Source organism: Narcine bancroftii, unplaced genomic scaffold (assembly GCF_036971445.1).
Source record: "Narcine bancroftii isolate sNarBan1 unplaced genomic scaffold, sNarBan1.hap1 Scaffold_105, whole genome shotgun sequence".
In the NCBI taxonomy this organism is placed as follows: Eukaryota; Metazoa; Chordata; class Chondrichthyes; order Torpediniformes; family Narcinidae; genus Narcine; species Narcine bancroftii.
The window spans coordinates 790790-814339 of NW_027211821.1; the positions used below are offsets into that span (position 1 = coordinate 790790).

Genomic DNA, 23550 nt, shown 5'->3' on the forward strand with positions numbered 1-23550 from the left:
TTTCACGGTGATGAATGGTAGAATGAGGCAGACACTGTGAAACCGGGTAAACAGAGGGGTGAGGATTTAGCAGTGATATACAGTAGACTGAGGTAGATATTGTGACACCGTGTTTGGGAGAAGGTTTATCAGTGATGTAAGATCATCCTGTCCAGAGAAAAAACAAGCCTTCCGTCGCGCATGCAGCCATCTTCAGCGCAAACTCCGGGAGATCCAAAATGAGTGGTGGACTAGCCTCGCCAAACGAACACAGCTCAGCGCGGACATTGGCAACTTCAGGGGTTTCTACGAGGCTCTAAAGGCTGTGTACGGCCCCTCACCCCAAGTCCAAAGCCCGTTGCGCAGCTCAGACGGCAAAGTCCTCCTCAGCGACAAGATCTCCATCCTCAACCGATGGTCAGAACACTTCCAATCTCTTTTCAGTACCAACCGCTCAGTCCAAGATTCCGCCCTGCTCCAGCTCCCTCAACAGCCCCTAAGGCTAGAGCTGGATGAGGTTCCCACCCTGGATGAGACATATAAGGCAATCGAACAACTGAAAAGTGGCAAAGCAGCAGGTATGGATGGAATCCCCCCAGAAGTCTGGAAGGCTGGCGGCAAAACTCTGCATGCCAAACTGCATGAGTTTATCAAGCTTTGTTGGGACCAAGGTAAACTGCCTCAGGATCTTCGTGATGCCACCATCATCACCCTGTACAAAAACAAAGGCGAGAAATCAGACTGCTCAAACTACAGGGGAATCACGTTGCTCTCCATTGCAGGCAAAATCTTCGCTAGGATTCTACTAAATAGAATAATACCTAGTGTCGCCGAGAATATTCTCCCAGAATCACAGTGCGGCTTTCGCGCAAACAGAGGAACCACTGACATGGTCTTTGCCCTCAGACAGCTCCAAGAAAAGTGCAGAGAACAAAACAAAGGACTCTACATCACCTTTGTTGACCTCACCAAAGCCTTCGACACCGTGAGCAGGAAAGGGCTTTGGCAAATACTAGAGCGCATCGGATGTCCCCCAAAGTTCCTCAACATGATTATCCAACTGCACGAAAACCAACAAGGTCGGGTCAGACACAGCAATGAGCTCTCTGAACCCTTCTCCATTAACAATGGCGTGAAGCAAGGCTGTGTTCTCGCACCAACCCTCTTTTCAATCTTCTTCAGCATGATGCTGAACCAAGCCATGAAAGACCCCAACAATGAAGACGCTGTTTACATCCGGTACCGCACGGATGGCAGTCTCTTCAATCTAAGGCGCCTGCAAGCTCACACCAAGACACAAGAGAAACTTGTCCGTGAACTACTCTTTGCAGATAATGCCGCTTTAGTTGCCCATTCAGAGCCAGCTCTTCAGCGCTTGACGTCCTGCTTTGCGGAAACTGCCAAAATGTTTGGCCTGGAAGTCAGCCTGAAGAAAACTGAGGTCCATCAGCCAGCTCCCCACCATGACTACCAGCCCCCCCACATCTCCATTGGGCACACAAAACTCAAAACGGTCAACCAGTTTACCTATCTCGGCTGCACCATTTCATCAGATGCAAGGATCGACAATGAGATAGACAACAGACTCGCCAAGGCAAATAGCGCCTTTGGAAGACTACACAAAAGAGTCTGGAAAAACAACCAACTGAAAAACCTCACAAAGATAAGCGTATACAGAGCCGTTGTCATACCCACACTCCTGTTCGGCTCCGAATCATGGGTCCTCTACCGGCACCACCTACGGCTCCTAGAACGCTTCCACCAGCGTTGTCTCCGCTCCATCCTCAACATCCATTGGAGCGCTCACACCCCTAACGTCGAGGTACTCGAGATGGCAGAGGTCAACAGCATCGAGTCCACGCTGCTGAAGATCCAGCTGCGCTGGATGGGTCACGTCTCCAGAATGGAGGACCATCGCCTTCCCAAGATCGTATTATATGGCGAGCTCTCCACTGGCCACCGTGACAGAGGTGCACCAAAGAAAAGGTACAAGGACTGCCTAAAGAAATCTCTTGGTGCCTGCCACATTGACCCCAGTGGGCTGATAACGCCTCAAACCGTGCGCATCTTGGCGCCCAGTTGGGGGCAGCAGCTCTTTGAGCAGAAGCCTCTTGAGAAGACCGCAGAGCCAAGCCTGACAAAGGCAAGGAGAAAAACCAACACCCAACCCCAACCAACCAATTTTCCCTTGCAACCGCTGCAATCGTGTCTGCCTGTCCCGCATCGGACTGGTCAGCCACAAACGAGCCTGCAGCTGACGTGGACTTTTTACCCCCTCCATAAATCTTCGTCCGCGAAGCCAAGCCAAAGAAGAAAGAAGATAAATAGGGGAAGATACTGTGACAACAGGTTCACAGTGGGAAGGAGGTTTAACGGTGATACACAGGAGACTGAGGCAGATACTGTGAGACAGGATTCACAGTAGTGTGAAGGTTTAACAGTGATATACAATAAACTGTGACATGTACTGTAACACCGGGTTCGTAGAGGGTAGAAGTTTATTTTGATGTGACAGTTGAATAGTGTGACATCGGTTCAGTATTGAGACAAGTGTGACATCGGGTTGCAGTAGTGAGACGGTATTGAAGTACTGTGAAAACAGGTACACAGTGGAGAGAAGGTTTAATGGTGATATACGGTAGACTGAGACAGGTAATGTGACCCTGGGTTCACAGTAATGAAAGGTTTAATAGTAATTGACGAAAAACTGTGTCAGATACGATACACTCAGGTTCATGGTGGGGAGATGGTTAAATGGTGATGTACGGCAGACTGAGGCAGATACTGTTACACCGTGTTCACAGTGGGGAGAAGGTTTATCAGTGATTTACGGTAGAGTGAGACAGAAACTGTGACACCGGGTTCAGAGCAATACAAAGGTTAAACAGTGATGAACATAAAACTTTGGCATATACTGTGACACCAGGATCAAAGTGGGGACTGAGGCTGAAAGAGTTACATCGGGTTCACAGTGGGGAGAGGGTTTAACGTTATGTCCTGAGACAAATACTGTGACACCGGGTTCAGTGCAAAGAAAAGGTTTAACAGTGATGTACGATAAACTGTGGCAGATACTGTGAAACCAGTTTAAAATGGGGAGAAGGTTTATCAGTGATACAAAATAAACTCTGGCATATACACTTATACACGGTTCACAGTGGGGATAAGGTTTAACAGTGATGAACGATAAACTGTGTCAGATATTGTGATATTTGAACAGTAATATACGATAAGCTGTTTGATACTGTGACACCAGGTTTAGTGGTTTAAAGGGGGAGAAGGTTTAACAATGATGTATGGTAGACTGAGGCAGATACTAAGATAATGGCTTCACAACAGTGAGAAGTTTTAACAGTAATGTACAATAAACTGTGGAAGATACTGTGACACTGGGCACACAGCACTGAGAAGGTTTAACATTAATGTACAATCCTTGGGTCGTAGGTTTTATATCGGAGTATCCTTCTCCTATGCAGGTTGCTTGACCGGGCTGGAGAGGCCTGCCTCCCCTCTTAGGCTGAACCATACCTGGAGATCCACGGCCGCTATCCTCAGTCATGGGGTGGAGCGCCCTGGGCTCAGCCTGATTGCTCTATGCTTCCAATCTATATTGGCTCTGCTTCGTGTTCCAGGAATTAAATGAGCAAGATGGCAGGGCCGGGGCTGCCGCCTCCTTCTCTCTGCCCGGACTGGGGCCTCGCCTGCTTCTCTCTGCCGAGGCCGGGGCCACCGCCTCCTCCTCCCCTCTACCCGGACCGGGGCCACCTCCTTCTCTTTGACCGGACCGGGGCCTCCGCCTGCTTCTCTCTGCCGAGGCCGAGGCCACCGCCTCCACCTCCCCTCTGCCTGGACCGGGGCCGCTGCCTTCCCTCTACCCGGACCGGGGCCGGCGCCTTTCCCTGCGCCTGGACCAGGGCCGCCGCTTTTCACTGCACCCGGACCGGGGCCTCTGCCTGCTTCTCTCTGCCGAGGCCGAGGCCACCGCCTCCACCTCCCCTCTGCCTGGACCGGGGCCGCTGCCTTCCCTCTACCCGGACCGGGGCCGGCGCCTTTCCCTGCGCCTGGACCAGGGCCGCCGCTTTTCACTGCACCCGGACCGGGGCCTCTGCCTGCTTCTCTCTGCCGAGGCCGAGGCCACCGCCTCCACCTCCCCTCTGCCTGGACCGGGGCCGCTGCCTTCCCTCTACCCGGACCGGGGCCGGCGCCTTTCCCTGCGCCTGGACCAGGGCCGCCGCTTTTCACTGCACCCGGACCGGGGCCTCCGCCTGTTTCCTCTCTGCCGAGGCCGGGGCCGTCGCCTCCTCCTCCCCTCTACCCGGACCAGGGCCACCTCCTTCTCTTTGCCCGGACCGGGGCCTCCGCCTGCTTCTCTGCCGAGGCCACCGCCTCCACCTCCCATCTGCCTGGACTGGGGCCGCCACCTTCCCTCTGCCCGGACCTGGGCCGCCGCCTTTCACTGCACCCAGACCGGGGCCTCCGCCTGTTTCCTCTCTGCTGGGGCCGGGGCCGTCGCCTCCTCCTCCCCTTTTCCTGGACCAGGGCCGCCGCCTTCCCTCAGCCCGGACTGCGGCCGCCGCCTTTCCTCTGCCCTGACCAAGGTTGCCGCCTCTTTCCCTCTGCCTGAACCGGGGCCTCTGCCAGCTTTCCCTCTGCCGAGGCCAGGGCCGCCGCCTCCTCCTCCCCTCTTCCCAGACTGGGGCCGCCACCTTCCCTGTGCCCGGACTGGGGCCGCCGCCTCCTACTCTTCGCCCGGACCGGGGCCGTCGCCTCCTTCCCGGCACAGGGAAGGTTTTAAGGCCATACAAACTGCTTTACCTGCACGGACGGCCGCACGGGCGCCGCCATCGAACCATGGGTGTAAAGGGTGGGGCCAGTATTGCGCACACTGCACTCCACCTAAAAGCTCTTTTGCGCAGTCCCGAGGACATGTCCACATCCTCCCCCTCAAAAGATGCACACAAGCTCAAGCTAGCATGCTGGAACATCAGAACCATGCTAGACAAGGCTGACAGCCACCGACCTGAATGTCAGTCTGCCCTCATCGCTCAAGAACTCCTCAGACTTGGCATTGACATAGCCGCTCTTTGCGAAGTCCGCCTTGCAGATGCAGGCAGCCTCCAAGAACGCGGCACGGGCTACACGCTCTACTGGTCAGGCAAGCCTATGGCTGAATGACGCCTATCTGGTGTAGGCTTCATGGTCAAGAACTCCATTGCCTCCAAACTCAAAAACCTCCCGACAGGCCACTCTGACTGGATCAGGTCCATGCGACTCCCCCTTCAAAACAAGTGACGCATCACCCTCATCGGGGTCTATGCCCCAACCCTCCAGGCGGAGCCAGTAGAAAAGGACAAGTTCTACACTGATCTGCGCAACCTCATCCAACACACCCCGACAGCCGACAAGGTTGTCATCCTTGGCGACTTCAACGCTCGAATCGGCAAAGACTCAGAAACCTGGCCAGGAATCCTTGGCAAGCATAGTGTCGTCAAGTGCAATGACAACGAGCGCCTCCTGTTGGAGCTCTGCGCAGAACAGTGGCTTGTCATTACAAACACCCTTTTCCAGCAGAGGGACAGCCTGAAGTCTACCTGGATGCATCCCCGATCCAAACACTGGCACCTCCTGGACTACGTCCTGGTGCGAGAAAGAGATAAACAAGATGTGCTCCACACCAGGGTCATGCTCAGCACGGAATGTCACACTGACCACCGGCTTGTCCGCTGCAAGCTCAACCTTCGCTTCAAGCCAAAGTTCAGGAAGAGTAGAGCCCCCAGAAAGAGGTTCAATGTTGGAAACCTGAAGTCAGACGAGGTGAGAGGAAACTTCCAGGCAAACCTCCAAGCAAAGCTAGAGGGTGCAAACTGCCTCACGGACACGTCCCCTGAAACCCTCTGGGATCAGCTGAAAACGGCCATACTGCAATCCACTGAAGAGGTACTGGGCTTCTCCTCCAGGAAAAACAAGGACTGGTTTGACGAAAACAACCAGGAAATCCTGGAGCTGCTGGCAAAGAAGCGAGCTGCCCAACAGACTCACCTTGCAAAGCCATCCTGGCCAGAGAAAAAATGAGCCTTCTGTCTCGCATGCAGCCATCTTCAGCGCAAACTCCAGGAGATCCAAAATGAGTGGTGGACTAGCCTCGCGAAACGAACCCAGCTTAGCGCTGACATTGGCAACGTCAGGGGTTTTTATGAGGCTCTAAAGCTGTGTATGGCCCCTCACCCCAAAGCCCACTGTGCAGTTCAGACGGCAAAGTCCTCCTCAGTGACAAGATCTCCATCCTCAACCGATGGTCAGAACATTTCCAATCTCTTTTCAGTGCCAACCACTCAGTCCAAGAATCTGCCCTGCTCCAGCTCCCTCAACAGCCCTTAAGGCTAGAGCTGGATGACGTCCCTACCCGGGAAGAGACATGTAAGGCAATTGAAAAACTGAAAAGTGGCAAAGGTGCAGGTATGGACGGAATCCCCCCAGAGGTCTGGAAGGCTGGCGGCAAAACCCTGCATGCCAAACTGCATGAGTTTTTCAAGCTCGGCTGGGATCAAGGAAAGCTTCCCCAGGACCTTCGTGATGCCATCATCATCACCCTGTACAAAAACAAAGGTGAGAAATCAGACTGCTCAAACTACAGGGGAATCACGCTGCTCTCCATTGCAGGCAAAATCTTCGCTAGGATTCTCCTTAATAGAATAATACCCAGTCTCGCCAAAAATGTCCTCCCAGAATCACAGTGTGGCTTTCGCACAAACAGAGGAACGACTGACATGGTCTTTGCCCTCAGACAGCTCCAAGAAAAGTGCAGAGAACAAAACAAAGGAATCTACATCACCTTCATTGACCTCATCAAAGCATTCGACACCATGAGTAGGTAAGGGCTTTGGCAAATACTAGAGCGCCTCGGATGCCCCCCTAAGTTCCTCAACATGGTTATCCAACTGCACAAAAACCAACAAGGTCGGGTCAGATACAGCAATGAGCTCTCCGAACCCTTCTCCGTTGACATCGGCGTGAAGCAAGGCTGCGTCCTTGCACCAACCCTCTTTACTATCTTCTTCAACATGATGCTGAAACAAGCCATGAAAGACCTCAACAACGAAGACGCTGATTACATCCGGTACCGCACGGATGGCAGTCTCTTCAATCTGAGGCACCTGCAAGCTCACAACAAGACACAAGAGCAACTTCTCCATAAACTACTGTTTGCAGACGATGCTGCTTTAGTTGCCCTTTCAGAGCCAGGTCTCCAGCGCATGACGTCCTGTTTTGCGGAAACTGACAAAATGTTTGTCCTGAAAGTCAGCCTGAAGAAAACTGAGGTCCTCCATCACCCAGCTCCCCACCATGACTACCAGCCCCCACCCCTCCCCACATCTCCATCAGGTACACAGAACTCAAAACAGTCAACAAGTTTACTTATCTCGGCTGCACCATTTCATCCGATGCAAGGATCAACAACGAGATAGACAACAGAATCGCCAAGGCAAATAGCGCCTTTGAAAGACTACACAAAAGAGTATGGAAAAACAACCACCTGAAAAACCCCACAAAGATCAGCATGTACAGTGCCGTTGTCATACTCACACTCCTGTTCGGCTCCAAATCATGGGTCCTCTACCGGCATCACCTACGGATCCTAGAACGCTTCCATAATCATTGTCTCCGCTCCATCCTCAACATTCATTGGAGTGACTTCATCACCAACATCGAAGCACTCGAGGTGGCAGAATCCGAAAGCATTGAATCCACGCTGCTGAAGATCCAACTGCGCTGGATAGGTCACGTCTCCAGAATGGAGGTCCATCGCCTTCCCAAGGTCGTATTATATGGCGAGCTCTCCACTGGCCACTGAGACAGAGGTGCACTAAAGAAGAGGTACAAGGACTGCCTAAAGAAATCTCTTGGTGCCTGCCACATTGACCACTGCCAGTGGGCTGATATCGCCTCAAACCGTGCATCTTGGCGCCTCACAGTTCGGCGGGCAGCAACCTCCGTTGAAGAAGACCGCAGAGCCCACTTCACTGACAAAAGACAAAGGAGGAAAAACCCAACACCCAACCCCAACCAACCAATTTTCCCTTGCAACCGCTGCAACCGTGTCTGACTGTCCTGCTTCGGACTTGTCAGTCACAAACGAGCATCTGATGTGGACATACCCCTCCATAAATCTTCATCCACGAAGCCAAGCCAAAGAATGTACAATAAACTGTGGCAGGTACTGTAACACCAGGATCACAGTGGGGAGAATATTTAACGGTGATGTACGAAGACTGAGGCGGATACTGTGACATTGGATTCACAAAGGGGAGAAAGTTTATCAGTGGTGTACGCTAAACTGTGGAAGATACTGTGACACTGAGTTCACATTAGTGAGAATGTTTAACAGTGATGTACAATAAACTCTGGCACGTGCTGTTACACCAGGTTCACAGTGCGTAGAAAGTTTAATGGTGATGTACAGTAGACTGAGGCAGGTACTGTGACCCTGGGTTTACAGTACAGGGAATGTTTAAAAGTGATGTACAATAAAATGTGGCAGATATTGTGAAACCAAGTTCACAGGGGGAAGAATGTTTAAAAGTGATCCACATTACACTATTGCAGATACATTTACCCTGGGTTCAGAGTAGGGAGGAGATTTAAGGGTGATGTATGGGAGACTGAGGTAGATACTGTGACACTAGGTTTACAGTGGGGAGAATTAAACGGTGCTGGACGGTAGATTGAAGCAAATACTATTACTCCAGGTTCACAGTGGGGAGAAGGTCTAACACTGATGTACTATAGACTGAGGCAGAAACTATGAGACAGGATTCACATTCGTGAGAAGGTTTAACAGTGATGTACGATGAACTGTGTCAGATACTTTGACATCAGGTTCATATTGGGGAGAAGGTTTAACGGTGATGTACGGTAGAGAGAGGCATATACTGTGACACCAAGCTCATTGTATTGTTCATTTATCTTAATAACAACATCTAATTTATATCTCCATTTTTTTTTGTGGCAACTCCCAAACATTCCATAAACTTCTATTCTAATCAGATTTTGTTCATTTAAATAGGTCACCACTAAAATCCCAAATTGTTTGGTATCTAAAGTACACTGCACAAAATTAAATTCTTTACCTGGGTTTGGGTTCAACGGCACTTCAGTCTGTTTCATTATTTTTTCAGTCCCTCATTTTGTGCTTTCTGCTTTGCCCAGCCGATTCGCCAAATGAGCATCCAAATCTGTCTTCTCTGTAAACTTAAACAAACCAAGGAGACACAAGTTAAAATTTTCACATTTGCATTTTCAAACACCAAAATGACACTGTGACTTGCAGTTTCACATCATAATCCCACTTGCTAAACTTGCAAGCAACTGCACCGCATCCTACAGCTGGAAATTTCAAGAGAACTGCTTGGTTAAAGCAAAGATGCCATCCAGTCACCCCATTAAAGTTAACAACAGATAGCAACCTGAAAGTTAAATACAAAGATCTGTATCAGGAATATTAACAGGGTTTAAAAAAAAATCATTTCCACTATTGAAAGAAAACTCCTCAGGGAACACCAGGCTCTTGTTGAACAATTCCTGTTGTATTCCTCAAAATGGTTTGAATCTTGATTTCAAGCAGAGTCATTTGGTGAGATTTTTGGTCCAGAACAAAGCCTGCCCGTACACTCCCTTAAATACTTGCAAAGTCCTGGCTCAGCTTTGCTCCATGCTAAAGCTATCTGAACTTTTCTGAAGAGATAACGGACTTCAGATCCTGGTATATTGAGTCAAAAACACCCTAATGCTTCACTGAACAACACACCTCTCTCTGAAAAACAAAAAGAACCTCCCTGAGCAGTGCTCATTTACCTTTCAAGCACCAAAGCCTGGTGAACTTTATACATATATTTTTATATATAAATATATCTATATATATATATATATATATATATATATATGTTAAATTCTGTACACAGTATAAGAATGGCCTGCAACCAGTGAACTTGGAGGAATGAGAAGTGAGATTGGACTGTGAACCAAAGAACTTTTCTGAACTTACACACACATTAAACACACATGCACTTAGAATTAGAAGGGGGGTAAGTTAAGTAAATTAAGTTAAAGTAGTAAAATAGTGATAAGTTAAAGTGCAAATCCGTGTTCATGTTTAAAGAGAATTAAAATCAGCTTTTGTTTAAGTCACCATTTGTCTTGGTGAATGTCTATTGCTGCTGTGTTTTGGGATCCTCTGGTCTCGTAACACAGCACCAAGCTTCAGGTTATGATAATAGTCCAAAAAAGGGACCCGGCATCTTTTGAAAATTATTAATTGACTCTTCAATAATTATTGTAAATATTAACAAGACATAATATCATTCCACTGTTGTGTTTGTGTCATTGGAGAATTCCCTTTCCATTCAATCAGAATTACAGTTTTGGATGCCGTATTTCAGAAAAGATGTGCTGGTGTTGTAGAAGGTCAGAGATCATTTACTGGAATGATATCAGGAATGAAAGGGTTCGTGTATGAGGAACAATTGTCGATTCTTCGACTGTACTAGTTGGAGTACAGAAGGATAAGGGGGACCTCAGCGGTATTTCAAATGCTGGAAGGCCTGGACATAGTACATATGGCAAAGATATTTCCCATGGTAGGAGATTCTAGAACAAGGGACATAATTTCAGGATAAAAGGGTGTCAATTTAAAACAGATGTGGAAAAATTTATTTTCTCAGTGGGTCGTCAATCTGTGGAACTGAGGTCATTGGGTGTATTTAATGCAGAGATTGACAGACATTTGATTAGTCAAGGAATCAAGGGTTAAGGGGAGAGAGCTGGGCAGTGGGGATGAGTGGAAGAATGGTTGAACAGAGTCAATGGGCCTACCTGCCCCTGTATCTTGTGATCTATATCCTGTGGAAGACCAAGACAACCCTCCTCTTGTATTCCATTATCAGAAAACAGTCTGCATCATGAGCTTATGTCATGTGAACCCATTTCCTATTGAATCCCATGTTACAAGTGATCCAATGCAAATTCTGCATTGAGAGGACTACAGCTTCCTCATTTTAAAAATTGTTATCAAGCAGCTCAAATAAGATTGCTTGCTTCTTTTTTTGAAAGGGACAAATTGCCATCAAATAAAATAGGAGAGAGAAAGCAGATGAATTTCTATACGTGGGATTCAAAATTAAAGTTTGGTGATAAAAATACACCATTGTTGAAACATATGATTAATATATGGAATAAAATAAATGATGAAATTGGTGTAAGTGGATGTACATCACCCAGAATGGCTTTGATTCAAAATCTTCGTATCTTTTTCCAAGGATCATCAATTTCTGGACAGCTGGTTTCGTAAGGGAATGATAAATGTTGAAGATTGTTATAAAAGGGGTCAATTAATGTCATTTGAGCAACTGAGAAATAAATATCGTATAACTCATCGCAATCTTTTTTGCTATTTCCAACTAAGAGCATATTTGAAGGATAAGTTAGGATCAATGTAGTACTGAAATAGTAATTCCTTATCAAGAGGAACTGTTAAAAAATTTACTTCGATGATGTCCTCTTTATTACAAGTAGGAACTTTTAAACGAGGAGTTCAGAAGTCGAGACAAAGGTGGGAAATGGATCTGAATATTTTAATTGATTGGCAAATAAGGGCAGGTCCATATAAGGATTTCAATGTAAGATATAAATTAGTTCAGTATAATTCTCTTTACATCCGTAATGTAGCATATGTCAGAAAGGATTGTATCTGAAAGCTGCATCTGGAGTCAGGTGACTCAGGCAGTTGGATTTAAAAAGCTCAACAGGTAGCTGATTTGGGAATAGAGATCACGTGATCCAGGGGAGTTGTATTAATTCACTTCAACTCAGTATTTTGGATCGATTGACCAGAGTTCCCCACTGCAGCAGCAGTGAGGAAGGAATTCACAACTGGTTTTTCTTCTGCAGTTACTTCTTACACCAGAGAAATTGAATAGAATAAAATCAGAATTATCAGATCAATGTTTGAGGTGTGGTGAAGATGTAGCAACTTTCTTGCATACAACTTAGGTTTGTCTTAATGCAAGATCTTTTTGGGGAGAATTACAATTTTTTTGGAACAAGTTATAGGAGCTGTTTTTCCATAAAATCCAACCTTAATTTTATTAGGAAATATTGAAGGAACAAGGCCCAAATTAAAACTATTAAAGTATCAATTGAAATTTGTTTAATTAATGTTAGTGGTGATGAGGAAATGTATTGCACTTATTGGATATCAGATATAATTTTAGGGATGCCAAGATGACATGCAAAAATTCAAAGTTGTATTCCTTTAGAAAAAATTACTTAAAGCTTGAGAAATATATACTCTCTGCTTTTGCAAATTTGGCGCCTGAATTTTCAAATATTAGGCTTCAATTTGTAAAAATGCCCTTTCCATCCCTCAAGACATGCGAGATTCTCCTCTAATTTGTAAATTTTTTAATTAGGTGTGTTAGATTTCCTTGCCACCACGAACTCTGGTGAAGCGGAGGACTAACACAGGGGACCAGAAAACAGGAAGACCACACACCATCAACATCTGAGAAGCAGAGGATTCATTCCACGGGTCAGTAACCATGAAAGCAGAACAGTGAGGGGTCCTGCATCTGTAGGACCCACATATCTGATAGGCTGTTGGTAATTTGAGGAGAGAAACCCACGCAGGCTGTGGGCTTCTGGAGAAAGCAGTCAAGGAACTCACACTAGGCTGTGGATTGCTAGAGACAGGTTCAAAACTGGCTAAAAGGGTATCAGGTATCAGACTTGGGATAAATGGGTGCTAAATGGTTCCTAATTGTGTCAGAGGTTCAAAACTGGAGCTCACATTGCCAATGAATTGGATGGTCTGTGACCATTGAAAGAGAATCCACAGACCCTCAGTGACTTGGCCCAGGGTTTGGGATGATGGGGTTGGGAGAGAGAGAGCACGACTCTCTTTTGCTTCTTTCTCTCACTGCAAGAGGCATTTCAGGCAATTCCTACCAATGGCGAATGTCTGCCTTAAAGCAGGAAAAAAACAATTTTGTGTGATATGACACTTTTAAATTACATGACAGTAAATTGTCTCCTGAAATAGAGAGGTTCAACTTTCAAACTATTACAAACTCCACTCACCAGAGCTACCTGGATTATACCTCTTCCCATTTTTTTTTGCAAGGACACCATTGATTTTATCACAACTCCTCTGCTGCATCTGTCCTGTGACAGATTATATATTTTACATTGTATATAGATATGTTTTTGAAAGAGATGGATTGTAGGAGTCATGGAGGTCACAAACAAACACAAACACTTCACAAAACAGCTCTTATTTAAATTGCAAGAGCTTTGCTGAGAGTGAGTCATGCAGGCACCGAGAGCCTTTGCAAAGACAAAACAAGGAGACTGCTTTGCTATAATTTCAAAATTAGGTAAAAATGGATTATTGTTTTTAAAGCAACAGATGAATGGACTCAGAAGTTTGGGTCAGGTGCAGTCATCTGGCTGGTTCCAGTTTGCTGTTCTAAGAAGGTCATGTGGTTTTGCAAGCAGAGAGGAGAGGCCAAATAGGCTTTTTTTCTAAAAGAGAGAGGGAGAGATGGCAAGCTGACATCTTGTTGAAACCCCATTTTGAAGACGGGTTGTGAGTTCTCAGTTCAGCCTGTTGAAAAACCTTGTGGCCCATACAAGAGGAGATGGCTGGCTAGAAATGGTGTTTCACCTGAAATAAGGGAAAAAAAAGGAACTCAATGGTGACATGCAGAAGAGGTTATCATTTGGAAAACCCTGATGGGGCTAGTTTCTTTGGCAAGACTCCAAAGTGAATGATCAGAGGGAATGAGATTTTGTGTGTCCAATGAGCAATAAATCCCTCTCTGAAACCAACAAGCACCTTCCTGGAGGGTAAACATTTACTTTTAAGCACCAGAGCTTGGTGAAAATTCATAAATGTTGAATCTGTGCACAGTATAAGAATTGATAGACACCGGTGAACTTGGAGTTGTGTCAAAGAACTTTATACATATTAAATAAACCTGTGCTTAGAATTGGAATGGGGCAATGTAAGGCTGTTAAGTTAATAGTGATAAGTTAAAGTTTGAATCTATTTTTTTGGTTAAAGAAATTTAAAAACAACGTTTGTTTAAATAACCATTTGTCTTGATGATTTACTATTGCTGCTAAGGTTTGGGGTCCTCAGGGCCTGTAACAGTCCCAGGATGAGGTCTTCTACTCCAGGATACCCAAAATGTCTTATTTCTTCAATAAATGCAGATTCCCCCATACTGTCTTTGATAAAGCCTACACCCTTATCTCCAATTCTTTTTCTGCCCTTCCCCCACCTCCTCACTGGCAGAACAAGGACAGAATCCCTCAGGTTTCTCACTTACCACCCATCAGCTGCCACATCTGACATATTATCCTTGAATACTTCCAACTTCAGCACCATCCTCTAACCTGTTACATCTAACCCGCTCCACTCATATCCTCTTTTCACAGGGACACGTCTTTCTGTGACTCCATCGATGGCACTTCCCTCTCCACCCATCACCACCTCATGTAGCCCCACTGGAACTGCAGATATTGCCAAACTTGTCCCTACATCTCCTGGCACCTCTATCCAAGGCTACAATCAGACCTTCCAGGTGAGGCAGTGTTTCACATGCACCCCATCCAACCTAATCTACTACATTTGGTAGACTCAGCTGACCTCATTATCAGCAAGACCAATACAGACTGGGTGGCCATTTTGCTAAACACATGCGCTCTGTGGATCTAAACTTGAGCTTCCTGTGACCTACCATATCAATTCTCGAACCCTTCCAGCAACATATCTGTTGGCACCATCCTTCGCCAGGGTGAGGGCAAACAATCTTAAAGAAAACACATTATATTCCTCCTGGGCAGCCTTAAACTCTATAGCATGAACACAAATGTTTCTAATTTTAAGCAGCCACTCACCTCTGTCTGATTTCACTGTTTCCATCTATTGATCTACTGCCCATTTGAATATAATTACTCCTTTAAGGTAGAAGAGTTGACAGTGGTGTTTTCCCCATACCATTGAACAACTGGCAAAATTAAGTGGCAGTTGTTGCAAAATGAATGGTGTTATTGTTCAAAATCTGCCTGTGATCGAAAGTATTCTTGGACTGAATAGACATCTGGGCCAAATGGCTATTTAAGGACAATCTGTACATGATTGTACATCCTAAAGTACAATGACTACTTCTATCCACTAAAGATTGTTAAAGAGCAAGAATAGACAATATAATCACATAAAATTCCCATCCATACAGCACACCTCCTTATTGGTCAGGAAGTGCCTACACTTCCAAAGGAGGCTGAGGAGGTCAAGGCCAACAGCTCTATTCCTGAGATTTTACAGGAGTGCAGTTGAGTCTCCTGTCTGGCTGCATCATTCGATGGTCTAGTAGCTGGCAAGCATCAGACAGGAATGATGCAAAGAGTTGTGAGTATCACTGGGGTCTCCCTTTCTCCTGTATGTGACATTTACTGGGAGTGTTGTTCAAATAGGGTTCAAGGAATTGTAAAAAGACCATTTCCATCCAATGCACAGCATCTTGTACCAGGTCCTTCATCAAAATCAGGACCGCCATGCTGGGTAATTGTTTCTTCCCACAGGCTGTGAGATGGATGAAAAGTATGCTGTAAGTGCAATAATCATCCAAAATATTTATATATGTAGCAGCTACTTCCATAGAGCTACTAAAGCAAGACACACACACACACACACACACACACACACACACACACACACACACACACACACACACACACACACACACACACACACACACACACACACACACACACACACACACACACACACACACACACACCAGGTTAGTCAACACAAGATTGCTTTATTCAGACTTTACAGGCTTATTTTATTTACAGCATGTCCCGGGCTCCATGGGACATCATTATGTGTTTGCTGCCGATCCACGGGACCGCAGGTTTATATTAAGACCTGTGAGTGTCCCGCGCCTTCTGTCAGGAGAATCCACAGATCAACGTGTCGTTCCTCGGCACGCAGCACCATGCGAGGATGGTCAATTAAATGGACGCCTGTTTGTCTTATTATTTCACATGCCCGCCAAAGAACAGTTCCCACTCAGCCCATTATACAGCTACTACCCGCCCCCCAAGAACCGTTACCAGAAACTAAAGCACCTGTTGCATGCACCTTAGGTGGACGCCCTCGCCGTCTGCGCAGGGGGCACTGAATGGGTGAAGTGGGATCCACATGGGCAGGCTTGAGTCTGTCCACATGAAACAGCTACAATGTCCCCCAATGCACAACCCCATCCTTCTTCACCACACGACAATGGCCCTCATACGGTCGTAACGGCATTCGTGGGACCTGTCTGCACACAAAAACAAAATCAGTGTCCAGGAGTGATGGGGGCACATTCTGTTTAGAGGTTCCATTCCAGTGGGTAGGAAAAGGTGATCGCGACACCACGTCGAAGCTGCTGAAGAACGTTCAGATCAGAGTTGGTTGTGAAATGAATGTCCCAAGAAACTGTAAGGACAGTACCATAAACCAACTCTTTGGACAATGCAGACATGTCTTCCTTTGGAGCCGGGAGCACTCCCAATGGGACCCATGGCAACTCATCGACCTAATTTAGACCGGTGAATTGGGCCTTCAGTTGCCGGTGGAAATGTTCCACAAGGTACTGTGGGTAAATTGTGTTCTGCGGACTGATGTAATTGTGGGTCGGGAAACCAAATCTCGACATCCAATTGATGATGAATGTTCTGGCCCTTGTCTCAGTGACACTGGATGGCAATGGGATGGCCTCTGACCAGCGCGTGAAACGTTCTATGACTGTTAGAATCTATCTCATGTTTTGAGATACTGGCAATGGCCCGAGCAGGTTCACTTGCACGTGTTACAACAACCTGTGTACCGCCAGGAAAGGTTGAAGAGGTGCCTTAGTGTGGCACTGAATTTTGACAGTCTGGCAGGAGGTACATGTGCAGACACATTGCGCAATGCCTTTTTTCAGACCATGCCATAAATATTTATTTGACATGAGCTTGACAGATGTTCTGATGGACGGATGAGACAAGCTGTGTATCTGGTCAAAAAGGCATTGCCTCCAAGATGGCGGAATCACTGGTCTAGTGTAGCCCAAAGACATGTCACAAAGTAAGGTTGGCAGCCCAGTTGTGCTGCCACCTGCTGTATGTCCAGGTTAGTCATGGCCGTACTCTATGCCTGAACATCGGGGTCCATTGCCTGGACACTGGCTAATTCCGGAATATCAACGTCACCCTGAATATGATTTACAGTCAGTCTGATCAGCATATTCGTGACGCCATTGTTTTTACCAGAAATATAGTGCACATCCATGGTAAATTCTGAATTGTATGACAGTGACCCTGCTGTCTTGCCGACCATGGATCCGTTATTTTGATGAAGGCAAAAATGAGTGGCTGGTGGTCTGTGAACACAGTGAAATACTGACCCTCCAAAACAAATCGGAAGTGCCGTGTCGCTTGATACAATGCATTGTATTTCATCTCCAATGGCTATAGATGTCGGCTAAAGAATGCGAGGGGTTGGCAATGGCCATCGACGTACTGCTCAACAACCACACCCAGGGCCGTACTCGAGGCATCAGAACTAAATGTCAAGGAAATGTCGGGGTTAGGATGGGGGAGCGTTGCTGCATTGACTAAAGCATCTTGAGCATCACAAATTCAACCTCTGTTGTCCAGGGAATGTCCCTGTGCTTTGTGGTGAGGATCGGAAACCGTGGGCAAAGAATGTCAGCAGCTGCTGGAATGAACCGGTGATGGAAGTTTCTCCTGCCCAAGAATTTCTGCAGGCCCTGATCCGTGGTAGGTGTTGGAAAAGCAGGGACTGCCTTTACCTTGCTGGATAAGGGAAAGACACCATTGGCTGTGATCTTGTGTCCCAGGAAGCTGATGGTGGATTTGCCAAATTGACATATGCTAGGGTTGATGGGAAGACCAAATTCCCCCAGCCCTTGGAACAGACGGAGTAAATGCAGTTGGTGATATCCTGACTGGCTATGAGGACATTATCCAAGTAGATGTCAGGGAACTCTAAATCTCTGCCCAAAGTGCCTATCAGCTGCTGGCAGGTTTGAACGGCATTCTTCAACCCAAGTGGCATCCTATGAAATTCAAAAAGCCTGCGCAGTTTATCAGGTGGAAGAGGGCGAGTCCTGGTGTAACTCGGCAGGCCTGAAGTGTCTCTGTAATGGGACACACCCTGGGCCATTTAGGAGGGATTGGAATTTGGGGAGAGAGTACAGGGAAATTCATTGAGGAGAGCAGCATGTGCATCTTTGTGCAGGGTCTGGACCCCGAGATGGGAAACACTCCCTTTGCTGCAGACCAGTGGGTATGTTTGAAAAGTGGTAACATGAACCAATTTCCTCCACCTCACGTCCACTAGAAAGTCATGGGACCTTAAAAAATCTGCACCCATAATGGGCCGTGTAATGGAAGCCAATACACAATTCCAATGGAATGTCACACCTCCTATCCAAATTGTGACTCGTCATGTGCCAAAGCAGGGAATTTTCATCCCATTTGCTGTTTGAAGAGCCAGGTGTTGTTATTTACGTGGTTCTTATTTCAAAATAGGTTGGGTGGGAGCAAACGGACCTCAGCACTCGTGTCTACAAGAAACTTGTGCTTACCAGTGTCGTCTTGAAGACACAATGGGCCCGTACTTGTGCCAGATGCCGAGGCCATTAATGGGAGCCGGGTTTTTCATTTCCTACCTTTTTTCTGTAATAGGTACATGCAGGACACATTTATGGGCCTTTATCCCCATTGGCGATGGTAAAAACAGCATTCTTGCCGCCCGTCAGTGTGTTCATCCTTCTTTGACTGAACTGCAGATACAGGAGGCTCATAGGACACGGGATATAGATCTGCTGCAAAAACAGTCTGGACGTGAGCAGACTCTTGCATTGGAGTATGATGGAGTCTATCAGCCTCCCGCGCTACATGGAAATCCATGTTAATGATTGGTATTGCGACATGACCTGGGAGTTTGGACAGGAATAGAGTCTCAAAAAGTATACAATGAGAATGACCATCTGCTAATGCAACCATCTCATTCATTAGATCAGATAGATTCCTCTCACCCGAGCCCTCCATATTTAAAAGCCGCAAGCTGCGCTCATGTCTAATCAATTCCAGTGTGTCCAGGAGAAATTGGCTAAACCTGGTGTACTGGTTTTCCGCCAGGGGATTGGCAACAAATTCTCTTACTTGAGATGCTGTAGCAGCATCCAATGCACCTACTATGTACCAGAATGTCATGTCCTCTGCCATTATGCCACAACACAAAACTAGGTTTCAGCCTGATTAAGTCATACGCAAGGTTGATGGGTCCAGAAAGGAGGCAAGTGAAGTCCTAACATCGATTGGGAAACAGAGTCAGTGAGAGGTCAGGATGGTTTAGACTTTAGATAACGTGTTCAGGACTGCTTTTTGCAGCAGTATGTGGAGATGCCCAGGAGATGAGGTCAGTGTTCGATCTGTGGGAAGGGAATGAAATGGGGCAGGTGGCAGAGGTGAGCGTTCGGGAGAACTTCAGATCCAGTGATCATGGGTCCTTTAGATTAACTTAATTATGGAAGGGGATAGGTCGAGTTCAAAGTTGAAGATCTTCGAGTGGGGGAAGGCCAGATTTGAAGAAATGAGAAGAGATTTGCAGAGAGTTGTGTGGGCTGATTCTTTAGCCGAAAATGATCTAGAATAAAATTGGAGGGTATTTAAAAGTGAGATTTTGAGAGTAAGGCATCTTTATGTCACAGATCGGCCGAAAGGCAAGACTCAAAATTCAAGGAAGCCGTGGTTTTCTAGAAATATTAGGAACGGTTCATGATAAGGGGGAGGCCCATGCTAAATACAAGAAGCAAAAGATTGATCCTTACTTAGATTGCAGAAAGAACCTCAAGAGGGAAATAGAAAGGCAAAAAGATGGTATGAGGTGTCAATAGCTAATAAGGTGAATGTGAATTCTGAGGGTTTTTACAGATACATGAACAGTAAAAGGAGGTTGAAGGATAGAGTAGGTCCACTGGAAAATGGTAACGGTGGACGATGTGTATGTGAGGAGCTGTATGAGATGGGGGAGATATTGAACAATTTTTTTCTCTTCTGTATTCACGAGGGAAAGGGACACTGGACTACGTGAGATAAATGAGATGAATGCTTTAGTTATGGAAAGGATAAGGATTATTAAAGAGAGGGTTTTGGATCTTCCAGGGTCAATGGAGGTGGATAAGTCTCCTGGTCCTGATGGTACTTTTCTCAGGACATTAAAGGAGGTCAGGGAGCAAATATCCGGGGCTCTGACGGTGATTTTACAAAGATCACAGGAATAAGGTGTGGTGTTGTGGGATTGGAGAGTTGCAAATGTAGTTCCGCTGTTTTAAAAAGAGCACAAGGTGTAGGCCAAGTAATTATCAGCAAATAAGTTTGAGTTTGGTGGTGGCAAAAGTTATGGAGGGTACTCTTCGAGATAGTATGTACAAATATCTGGATAGGCAGGGATGGATCACGGGCACCCAGCATGGGTTTGTGAAGGGAAAATCATGTTCGATGAATCTTGTTGAATTTTTTGAAGAGGTGATGAGAAAAGTAGATCAGGTGACAAGATCTATTTGAATTTTAGTAAGGCTTTTGATAATGTTCCGCATGTAAAGTTAGTTAGGAAGGTTAAGTCACTACGGATTAATAGATAGTGAGATGGGTACAGAGGTGGCTGTGAAACAGACAGCAGAGAGTCATGGTGGACAATTGTCTTGTCAGGATACAAGCCTGTGACTAGCGGGGTGCCTCAGGGATCGGTGCTGAGTCCCCTGTTGTTTATCATTTATATTCATGATTTGGATGAGGGGGTGGTTAACTGGGTGAGAAAATATGCAGAAGATACGAAAATAGTGAGGAAGGTTTTCTTGGATTACAGGACTTGGTTTGTTTGGAATAGTCGACTGAAAGATGCCAGATGGAATTTAATTTTGACAAGTGTGAGGTGCTGCATTCCGGAAAAAATAATCAAAATATGACCTATGCAGTTAAGGGGAGGGCGTCGAGGAATGAAGAGGAACAGGGATCTTGGAGTTATGGTACTGAGTTCCTTGAAGGTGAATTCCCATGTTGACAGGGTAGTTAAGAAGGCATATGGCATGCTGGCCTTCATAAATCATAGCATCGACTAGAGTATAGCTGTTTAAGGCATTGGTGAGGCCAGGTTTGGAGAATTGTGTTTAGTTCTGATCTCCATTTATTGGAAGGATATAGATAAGGTGGAGAGGGTGCAGAGAAGATTTACAAAAATGTTGCCTGACTTACAACATCAAGAGCACAGAGAAAGATTAAGGAGATTGCGACTTTATTCATTAGAATGTAGACAGTTGAAGGGGGTTATGATAGAGGTATTTAACATTTTGAAGGGAATAGATAGACTAGATATGAGTAGAGTCTTTCCCCTGAGGGCAGGGGAGGTTGGAACAAGAGGGCATGAGTTAAGGGTAAGGGGTAAAGCTTTAGGAGAAATGTTGGAGAATGCTTCTTCACTCAGAGAGTGGTGGCAAAATGGAATGATCTTCCAGAAGAGATAATTGCAGCAGTGTCCATTCTGTCACTTAAGAGAAGGATGGATGTGTACATGTCTATGAGGGGGTTGGAGGGATATGGGCGGAGTGTGGGAGGGGGGAAACTAGTGGAGTTGTTCATGTGAACTGGCACGGACTCGAAGGGCCGATATGGCCTGCTACCGTGCTGTAAACTGTCATATGTGTATAGTGTGCCAGGCTCCACGGGAAAAGGTGGGACATCATTAAGAGTTTGCTGCCAGCAGGTTTAAATTAAGCCATGTGAGTATCCCGCGCTTTCTGGCCCATGCATCAAGGACTTCTCGAAGAGGCGGAGTCTCAAGAAAACAACCTCTATCCTCAAGGACCCTCACCACCTCGGCCAGGCCTTTTTCACACTGCTATCACCAGGGAAACAGATCCAGGAGCCTGAAGATAACACCCAATGGTACAAACACAGCTTCTCCCCCTCTGCCATCAGATTTCCAAATGGACAAGGAACCACAGTCACTCTCACTTACTCTTCATTTTGCACAAATTGATTTCTTTTTTAAAAATGTAATTTAGAACAATATTTGCACCTGCTTTGTTGCCACAATATGACAAATTTTGAGACATGTTCATCAAAATAAATTTTTAATTCTGAACACTGCGCGTACATCAGAAAACAATTTCAAAAGATGAATTAACAATTTCCATGCACCCTCCACTTTTACGTCTATTTTTCTAAATTCACTCCATGATCGAGACATCTCAACTTAACCCAACCCACATTTCTTCTCCCATTCAAAGCACTCAGTAATACATCAAGGCAATAAAATAAAAACTCAATGCTGGAAATACTCAGCAGGTCATCTACTGGAAAAATAATCGGAGTTAAAACCTTCAGGTCGATAACCTTTCACTGGGATTCAGAAAGATGATCTAACAAACCTGATTCTCTTTGCTAAGAAAAAGAAGAGGAGAAATAACAAACTGACTACGTGGGATGAAAAGCCCGAGCAGCAGAAATGGCAGTGGTGCTGGATGAGTGGAGTCGACTCGTTGATCAGCACATCTGTCTGGATGGAGGGGTAAAGGATAAACAAGACAAACATGATGCCGTCACTGTGAGGTTCAATACGACAGCTGCAGAGAATCTGAAATGAAGGTATGGTGAAAATACTTGTTTTTGGATCAATACTTGTTTTTGGATCAATTTTGGATCAAAATTTGACCTGACAAAAGAAAACAAAATTGCTTTGCTCTGCCAGAACTCTCTAGATCAAGGGGCACAATAAAATAGTCCAGAAGCCAACATTATGAAATTGAACAGCCAAGTTATAGAAATCGGCACCAAGAGATAAAACACAGTTACATAATTCCATGAAAGTGGTGTCACAGGAAGACAAGGTTCTAAAGACAGCTTTTGTCATCTTGGCCTTCATTAATTAACAAAAAGAAAATAGGAGTTGGGAAGTTATGGTGAGGTTGAATAAGATGTTGGTCAGGCCAAATTTGGAGTATTGTGTGCAGTTCTGGTCACCTAGCTACAGGAAGGGTATTAGTAAGATTGAAAGAGTGCAGAGAAGATTTACTTAGACACTGCCAGGTCTTCAGGAGTTGAGCTGCAGGGAAAGGTTGAACAGGTTGGGACTTTATTCCTTGGAGAGTCGAAAAAGAGTAAGAGATTGCTTAAAGTGGCATATGAATGGGAAAAAAGGCTGAGAAAGACTGCAGTCGACCCAAATGTGAAGGAAATATTTTGCCTGAGAAAAACTGTCAATGGTCCATTTCCTCTGGAGTTTTGAAACCACGCACAGAACATATCAATGACGTACAATTAAAACAGAGGTTTTCAAACTTTTTCTTTCCAATCACATTCCACCTCAAGTAATCCCTTACTAACAGAGCACTTCTGGCACAGGGATTAAGTAGAATATGATCCGGGGGGTGGGAGTGGGGTGTTGAGGAGGAG

General features: G+C 45.9%; 1 long non-coding RNA gene across 1 annotated transcript in view; it reads right to left on the minus strand.

The window, feature by feature from the left end:
• LOC138750195 (uncharacterized) overlaps window positions 1–23550 on the minus strand; it is a 53178-nt gene that overhangs the window by 16998 nt on the left and 12630 nt on the right. Inside the window, exon 2 of the long non-coding RNA XR_011349145.1 lies at window positions 9108–9228. This is a non-coding gene — a long non-coding RNA (uncharacterized lncRNA). The remainder of the gene's footprint in view (window positions 1–9107; window positions 9229–23550) is intronic.